Source organism: Heteronotia binoei, chromosome 21 (genome assembly GCF_032191835.1).
Source record: "Heteronotia binoei isolate CCM8104 ecotype False Entrance Well chromosome 21, APGP_CSIRO_Hbin_v1, whole genome shotgun sequence".
NCBI classification, from domain to species: domain Eukaryota; kingdom Metazoa; phylum Chordata; class Lepidosauria; order Squamata; family Gekkonidae; genus Heteronotia; species Heteronotia binoei.
The window spans coordinates 33131752-33140265 of record NC_083243.1 but is presented as its reverse complement, the minus strand read 5'-3'; positions in this window follow the sequence as shown (position 1 = coordinate 33140265).

The window sequence follows — 8514 nt, the reverse complement described above, 5'->3', positions numbered from 1 at the left end:
AAAATATTTTTCCCCTAAATGTTCAAAGATAAGCTGGCTTGGACCCTAAGCAGAATGAGCAGAGTTCTACTAGAGGAAGGCAATTGCCTTACTTCCCCCTCCGACTGTGGTGGTGGAAAGTGCTCTCAAGTCATAGGGCAGCTGATTTATGGTGACCCCATAGGGTTTTTAGGGCAAGAGACAAAGAGGTTGCTATTGCTTGCCCCTGTGCAGCAACCCTGGACTTCCTTGGTGGTCTCCCATCCAAGTACTAACCAGGGCTGCCCTGTTTAGCTTTTGATGAGATCAGGGCAAGATGGTTGTCACAGAGGCCATTCCTTTTTAGCAGGAACCAGAGAAGGCAGTACGTAGGAAGAAAAATCAGCATGCCATAGAGTCACCAATCCCAAGCTGGGGGCAAGGGATCCCCCAGGGAGGGGCTCCAAACTTCAGGGCTATTGGAAAGCAGGGCAGGGAAAATAGCTGCTGGGTGCTCTATTATACCCTGTGGAGACCAGTCCCCATAGGGTATAATGGAAAATCAATCTGTGGGTATCTGTGGCTCAGGGGGAAGCTGGTTTTTTTGAAGTAGAAATGCCAAATTTTCAACATAGCTGCTGGTGTATCTCAACTCCCTCTCCAAGTTTCAAAAATATTGGATCAGGGGATACAATTCTATGAGCCCCAAAAGAAGGTGCCCTCATCCTCCATTATTTCCAGTGTAGGGAAGGCATTTAAAAGGATCTGTATTTCCCATCAACGCTATTTACAGAAGCAATGACTTGAATTCTAAGACCCCTTTAAATGCAACAACAGCTCATCCAGAACTTTCATCAGAATTCTGTCTTCTGGACCCTCCCTCTCCTCTCATAGAATCTCTTGGTAAGTCCCTCACCCGCTTGTTAGCCACACCTGGCAATCCTAGCACAGCAATACCACCATCCACAACAACCTGGCTTATCTTTCACTATGGAGGTGCCATAGGTGTTGATGGCCACCACAGAATCTTTGACAATGTAGGACTTGTCAGATGCATCAAAAGCACATATGTATAAATTGCACAGAGGCCGGAATATTTTATACCACAACACATGATAGCCAGCCCATCCCCTTGTGCGTGTGAGAGAGACAGAGAGAAAGATTGTCGGGTCACTTGGGAGAACCACTCCCAACAAACCTCAGAAGGCATACCTCTTGTTGCATAAGGGAATGGAATTCTTCTGAAGTGAACAGTAGTTCCACCACAACATGGTAATATCATATTTGTGAAGCTATTCTGACTTTGAAAAGGATTATCTCTGAAACGAGCCATGAGCTGGCCACTCGTCAACTGGAACTTTGAAAATGTTCAGCTTGAACTCTGAATAAATCTTTGGAAATAGATCACTTCGTCTGAACTCTGTGACATACTTCATAGCAAACTACCTGAGATATGTCTATGATTACATAATCAGAGCCAGAGTTTTTATATATGCTACTACTCCTGTATTATTACAAATAACAGTACTTGCTTGGTTGTTGAATGTTCACAAAGTTCTTTCATGTTGTTGGTAGCTTTACTTTGCCTTAAGGTGTTTATGTACATTGCATTGTTTGTTGTATGCAGCTTTCTAAATTTATATAATGCCCACATATAAAATACAAATTCACTTTCTTAAATGGTTCAGTTTATTTAGTATGGTTTATTTATGAATAGTCCATTTTCACAGTTTTGATTTATCTCCTGTTCCTTAATTCCCTTTTCTGTTCATTGTCAAATCACTTCCACCATATGGCAACTCTTAGAATTAATGGCTTCCAAAATGTCCTATCGTTAACAGCCATGCTCGAGTCTTGCAAACTGAGGGCTGTGGTTCCTAGACTGAGTCAATCCGTCTCATCTGGGGTTTTCCTCTTTTCCTGATTTCTTCTACTTTTTCTAGCATGATTGTCTTTTCCTGTGATTTTTATCTTCTCATAATGTGACTAGAGGATGATAGCCACAGTTTGGTCATTTTAGCTTCTGGGGAGAGTGCAAGTTTGATCTTGAATCCACTTATTTGTCTTTTTGGCAGTCCATGGACATTCGTACCACATTGCCATTGCATTCTGTAGTGTCTAGTAGGATTGCCAAGTCCAATTCAAGAAATATCTGGGGACTTTGGGGGTGGAGCCAGGAGACTTTGGGGGTGGAGTCATAAGCAAGGTTGGAACAAGTACAACTGAACTCTGGCCATCACATTGAAAGGAACTGCAAACCTTTTCAATGTCTTCCCTCTATTAGAAATAATGAAGGATAGGGGCACCTTCTTTGGGGGCTCAGAATTACCCCCCTAGTCCAATCCTTTTGAAACTAGGAGGGTGTTTTGAGGAAAGGCATCAGATGCTATGCTGCAAATTTGGTGCCTCTACCTCAAAGAACATCCTCCCCCCAGAGACCCATGGATCAATTTCCCATTATTCCTTAAGGGAATCGTTCTCCATAGGGAATAATAGAGTGCCCAGTAGACATTTCCCTCCCCCCCCCTGCTTTCTAAAGCAGGGGGAGGGCCTCCAAACCGGGGAATCCTCTGCCCCCTCACTCTCTCTCTCTCTCTCTCTCCTTCTCTCTCACACACACACTTACTGCATCTGGTTCCTCCACAACTTTACTTGCTCAGAAGATGTAAGCAAAACAAACGGAGGGGCTGTGCTCTGATGAAACTGCTGCTGACCCTTTCCCATGAAGCACTTCCTGTTTCATGCTTCCTGCTCAACTTTAAGGGCACACATTTTAAAAATGGACCTGTTTGCAGCTCTAGAGGTACATGGTGACTGTGGGGCCAGGGCTTCCCCCCCCTCCCCCCGCTGTCGACCAGCTGGCTGGGGGCAGGGGGAAGTCTGTAAAACTGGGGGATCCTCCGCTGGGACATGGGGACTGGGGAGCCTAGTGTCTAGGGCAGGGGTTTCAAAGATGTGGCCTGAGGGCCAAATTAAGGCCCTGGAGGACTCCTATCAGGCCCCCAAGCAACCGGCTATCATCTGCTTCCTTCTCCCTCTCTCTTGCTTCCTTCTGCATAAAAGCTTACTTTGCAAGGCTTGCTCAATTGCACAGGAGCTACAGAGCAAAAACTCTATTTTCTCAATTGGCTGAGGCTCCTTCCTTGGGGAGGAAGTGGGGGGAGGCAGAGCTTGCTTTGCCAGGCTTTCTCAATCCCAGAACAAAGCTACTGAGCCAAGCCTCTCTTCCTTCTATTGGCTGAGGTGCCTCTCCTTCCTTGTCCCCTGAGGAAGGAAGAAAAGAGCCAGAGCTTCCTTTGCCCAGTTCCCTGAATTGCACAGAAATATCTCTGCTACCTAAGCTTAAATAGGTACACAACATGGTCAGATCTGGCCCTCATAACAAATGAGTTCGACACCTCTGTTCTAGGGGATTTAAAGATGTTGGTTCCTCAGGCTGGGATTTCCCTAAAAGGTTCAGCCAAATAGGAAAGTGGCATTTTCTGCCTGTTATGCAAGCACTGAAATAGTGACTCACCATATACATGTTAAAGATCATTACCACATCCTTTTAAACAAATGAGTTGCAATTAGACTCATTTTATATGTGAATAGTCTCTTTTTTCACTTAAGCAGTCATATACAACAAAATGTTTTCTGTAAAAAAAAAAAATCCCTGAACCCTTGAAATAAAGAAGCAATACACCCACATGATTTGTTTTAAAAATAAATACTATTAAAAAACAATCATTGTGTACAATTATTTCATGTGAGTGGGAAGGCAAAACTGTCAATGTTTCATATTCTTCCCACAACTGTAACAAAGGTACAGACAACTGCAGTAATAACATAACAAAACATAACGCTTGCTTTTTATGCTTTTCATGCTATCTTTTCCAGTTAAAGCCTTCAACTGCTTGTTGGCAGCTACAGTGTAGCAATAGCAGAACTTTTCCTTCTCCTGGACTGCTATAGCAGTATTAGACCCAAAGAAATCTCCCCTCCTGATAGCCAATGTGAGGTAGCAGTTTGAGTGACAATCTAGGATTTGGAAGACCCGCAATCTGTATGCCACCTCTCCATAAAGTCTGCTTAAGGAGGCATACAAGAAAAACAGAATAAGAACATAAAACATGATCAAAGTTGTTGTCAGTTAATAAACTATTAAAAACTCAGCAAGAAACCTAAGCAGTGTCAAAGCAGCACACAATCACCTTCCCTTCCTCTTCCCACAACAGGCATCTTGTGAGGTAGGTGGGGCTGAGAGAGTTCTGAGAGAACTGTGGCTGGCCCAAGGTCAATCAGCTGACTTCATGGGGAGGAGTGAGAAATCAAACCTGGTTCTCCAGATTAGAATCATTATTAAGCAAGTTTATCCACCCTTTAATCCTTTGGAGGATTTATTTATTCCATAGTTTCAATTTCACTTAAAACCTGCTAATAGCTACAGGATGGCAATCCATTATACAACAGAGTTCCTCATACATTGTGTGCATGCTCAGGAAGAGCCAGAACGCTAGGCAAATGAGCCTCAGCTATCGCCTATGACACAGATTGAGACAATGTGCAATAGCTTTGTATGGAGTGCTACCCCCGGCAGAACCCTGCACCGGTGCCCCCCTCCCAGCGTCCCACCCAAAAGTGACATCACCGTGATGGCACTCGGCATGCCCCTGCCCAGCAGCCCTGTCCTGCTTTGTAGGGAGCTGAGCAGAGACCATGGGGGGGGGGGGCGTTGGAACAAAAAAAACAACACCCGCCGCGGCCCCTGCTCAGCTCCCTCCAAAGCGGAACAGTGCTGCTAGGCAGGAGGTGCATTGTTTCTTCGCTCTGATTGCTCAGAATGAAGAAACAATGCCCTGCGCGCCACCTGCCCAGCCAGCCTCTTCCGCTTTGGAGGGAGCTGAGCAGGGGCCGTGGGGCATGTGCGGGGCATTGTTTCTTTCTGCTCCTATGTGCCAGCCCTGTAGGTGAATTAAAGCAGGGAGGCCAATGGAATATTAATTTAAATAGCAAAATCCTTTATACATAATTCCCTTGCAGTGGTGGCAAAATCTCGAGCACTCTCACTGGTTGGAACTTTTGTGCATGAACGATTGGCTCATGAATCGTCTGTCACCGTCTCTGGCCTCACATTGGCTGACTCTCCTGCCCCCACCAACTGCAGGCCCAGGAATGTTGAACAAACCACTAAAATAGTCTTACTTCAGAGACAGACAAATCTCCGATCCTTCTTGGTGTCTTTTCTGTCAATCGGCCTCAGAAAGGCCTGCCGCTGTAATGCAGCCTCACGAAAGGCAACATTGCTGCCTCTGCTGCCCCATCAATGGATCACATAGGCAGCCTTCCAGCCCACACAGCCTCCACAGTTGGGGTGGGTGAGAAGACAACAAGTGTGTAGGTGACTGAATGTCACGGCTGAGGGGTAGTGATGTGCCAAGGGTGTGGGGGTAGTTGTGATGAAGAGGTGGTTGGGGGTGGGGGTGGAGAGTGGGGGAAGTTGTGGGGTGGGAAGAAACCAAGGGTGGGTGGAATGAATGCCTTCACTGGGGTGGGTGGATGGGAAGACAGCAAGGGTGGGAGATTACTCGCCTTGAGCCTTTTTCTAGAGCCCATTATATTTTTTCTTCACAGTGAGCCTTATTCCTAGTATATAATGATAATTTAAATAGTTTAAATAATTTAAACAAATAATAATTTAAATAGCCCATTTCTGAATTGGTTTCTCTGTTGCTTTTTATAACATTATTGCTGCTGCCTTCACCATCTTCCCCACAATGCCATTTAAAATTCACCATAATTACCGCCAGGCCTTATTTTGGGCAGGAGTTCACAGGAGCGGAGCTCTTTCTCCCCGCCCCCTACAAATATATATATATATATATATATATATATATATATATATATATATATATATATATATATATATATATATATATATATATATATATATATATATAAACTTGCTTCTGGGCTCCATTGTTCAAAACCCCCGTGAGAATGTTGCTGAACTCTAAGATTCGACCAGCTTTCTAATATTTCTCCCCACAAAAAATGGGAAAACAACCAAAACATATAAAGCAGACAGATGGAAATCTTCATCATGCCACTGAGGCCACATAGGAGAAAATAATTTTAAAAGTATGTTAGGAGTAAGGTTTTATTATGGAAATTATAATTCAAGAAGCATTTTAAGGTAGATGCTGATATAATTTAGTACACCTTCTGGTGATGTCAGGAGTATGTGGCATATGTAAACGAGTTGTGCTAATGAGCTCTGGCACCTCTTTTTCTATGAAATGACCCCTCATTACCACATTTAATGCATATGCATCATGGTAATCTCCATATTCTATTTGTTGATGCAAAGCATCATTAAGGAACGTGGTCCCTGTTTCCGTGCTTTAGGGATGCTAGCCTCCAGCTGGGAACTGGGGTTCCGCTGGAATTACAGCTCATCTCCAGGCTACAGAGATCAGTTCCTCTAGAGAAAATGGCTGCTTTGGAGGGTGGACTCTATGGCATTATGCCCTACTGAGGTCTCTGACCTCACCAGGCTTCAACCCCAAATCTCCAAGAGTTTCCCAGGGATCTGGCCACCCTACCCCTCATCTCTGGGATGGGGGGTGGGGGGGACCTGGAACCCTACTGTGCTTACATAAGTACTGTTAAGTCACCACCGATTTATGGCAACCCCAGCAAGCAAGAAGCAGAGGCAGTCCCCTATTGCCTTCCTCTGCAGAACCTTCCTTGAAGATCTCCCATCCAAGTAGTGACCCCGCTTAGCTTCTATGATCTGATGAGACTGCGGTGTAGCATGCCGCTTTCCCTCCAGTTCTGTGCTTTGAGCTTTTTTTTTTTAATGGTCGCCTAAGCAAGTAAAAACAGTGTCCTCAAATATGCGCAGAGCCCTTGCATTGTTTTTGTTCTCACAGCATGGGGAGGTTTGATGTAGAAGACCAGGGAGACCTTGATTAGTTCTGAAACTCACTGGATGATCTTGGACCAGCCACTCTTTCTCAGTCTAACCTACCTAAAAGGGTTATTATGGGGCAAGGTGGGGAAGGAGCCATAATCAGAGTGCTGAACTTCTTTGAAGAACAGTGGTATGAAATGGGGAGAGAAAGAGAGTTACAGATGATGCTCATACAAACTCTTCATTTCAGGAAAAACCCCGAGGTCTTCTTCTAATACAATGACCTTCCCTGAATCGTGTCATCCTGAGTATCTGAATAAGCAGTATCTGTATAACCAGATCCTGTTTGTGCAAGCAGACATAGCTAATTTGTAGTCCAATGGAAATTTCTAATGCTTCTGGGGATTTTTGAAAGGCCTTTGAAACCATTTAGTCAAAATAGCAAAAGCCAACCAGGGAAGAGAAATTATTATAAGGACTTTCTAATTATATTATCAGGTATCATCTGGTTGTTAATGATACTTCAAAGTTAAACCCTTCCTGAATTTTGCAGAGTGCTCCAGAGGAGGGAAAAAACCCAGTGGCATAGCTGAAGACTTCGTTCCTCTGATAACAAGGGCTTCACCTTGGCCTGTTTGAACTTGGGCCATATGACCAGTATTCTGTTCTCAACAACAATTATCTTCTCCCTCCGCCATTTTGATCCTGCAAATCTGTAGCCGTGTCATCAGTCCCCTTTTTAATTATACCATATTCTTTACATCTGTCCTGCTAAATAACTCTAATTGAAATAGCACCGGCGTGAATTTTTGTAATGTTCCCCCCAAGACATCCCGAAAGTGACTCACATGAGGAAACAGACTGAAGTCACAGCTGGAAGCACGTCAAGGATCATTTCCATTTTTACATGATTAATTTGAATTTAATATCTTAAATCAAAACCTGATTAATTTAAATAAAATTTTGATGGTGCCCTGCTTCTAATATACATTGCAGTAATTAGATTGGGCTTAATGTGATTTTTTCACATAATTAAAAAAAAGAGCAAGTCAAGTGTAACAATGCAGTGTGTGTACAATGCTTTGATGTGGGTGTCATAGTTGATGGCATATCCTAATACATGTTAATGGTCAATTTATCATTATATATATATATATATAGGCAGCCCCATGGCACAGAGTGGTAAAGCTGCAGTACTGCAGTCTGAGCTCTCTGCTCATGACCTGAGTTCGATCCTGGCAGAAGCTGGGCTCAGGTAGCCGGCTCAGGGTTGACTCAGTCTTCCATACTTCTGAGGTTGGTAAAATGAGTATCCAGCTTGCTGGTTGGAAAGTGTAGATGACCTGGGGAAGGCAATGATAAACCACCCCATAAAAAGTCTGGGGTAGGGTTGCCAACTGCCAGGAGAATCCTGGAGATCCCCTGGAATTACAACTGATCTCCAGATGATAGCTCTCCATTATCCAGGAGAAAACTGCCTCTTTGGAAGGCGGACTGTACATGTGGTGACCTTTGCCTTCCCCATACCCAGGCTTCACCACCAATCTCCAGGAACTTCCTAACCCAGAGCGGGCAACTGTAAAGCTAGAGGACATTACTTAGGCATAGAGCATCTGCTTCACATGTACTAGAAAGTCCTCAGTATCCCCAAAGGATCAGGT